Consider the following 944-nt stretch of genomic DNA (forward strand, 5'->3'; position numbering starts at 1 on the left):
GTGTGGCCCAACCCGCCAGCTTCAAAGTAGGCTACAATCCCACGGTGCCTTCACGTGCGCCTCGTAAAAAAAAATGGGGATGTGAATGGCGTTTCCCGTCACTTTTGTCGCGTGATTTGAAGTAAAAGTAAAAGTACCACTCCGTTAAGAAGCCCTCTGCGATGTTCAACTCTGCCAAGGATGTCTAATTTTTAACATGTACATTATCATAAAAATAAGGCGAACTGAAATGTATTATTCCAATGAGATCCCCAACCAGCAAAGTTCTTTTTTTTGTTTGTTTGTTTTTGTTTTCTTTTAAGTGTATACATTTTTTTGGGGGATGTTGTTCGAGACCCTGTTGATACAGGGGTGTGTGTGTGTGTGTACATATATTGTTAAAAAAAAGTAATAGAGATTATGTCGGGACAAGAGTATCACACTAAATAGTCCAGTACTTCTGTATTTAATTAATGTTGAGTTAATTTCAATAAAGTTTTTTTGCTTTGTGACATTTTCCACCTGATCCAAGTGGGTTTTTCAAAAGTTTATTGGGCTTAAGAATTTTCCTAACCCATAAAGGAACATCTACTCTTTAGGTTTATTAGAAACAAATCAAATTCACTACATTGGGAACTAAAAGGTTTTTACTGAACAGGAGGGGTATAAAAATGTTTAATCTGAAAAGCAACCAATAAAGTAAATATGTCAGTCAAATGTCAAAAGTACAATACTGTGTTCATAATAAATTTTATATTCAATTTCTGCCAATAGATCCCCCTAAATGCTAGCCACTGGTCATTTCAGTATGGTTTCTGCCAATACTCATGCAACTAAAACAATATACAACTTTGACTAGTTTAGTATTACATCATGACACAAAGACTTTGAGAACACTTGACCTGGGTAACTTTGTCAGATCCAAGTGAAAACTTGACCCAGCACAGCTTACTTTTTTCTGTCAT

The sequence above is a fragment of the Embiotoca jacksoni genome, unplaced genomic scaffold (genome assembly GCF_022577435.1).
Source record: "Embiotoca jacksoni isolate LCO1_2020_lvr unplaced genomic scaffold, fEmbJac1.0.p SCAF_14, whole genome shotgun sequence".
Taxonomy (NCBI): domain Eukaryota; kingdom Metazoa; phylum Chordata; class Actinopteri; family Embiotocidae; genus Embiotoca; species Embiotoca jacksoni.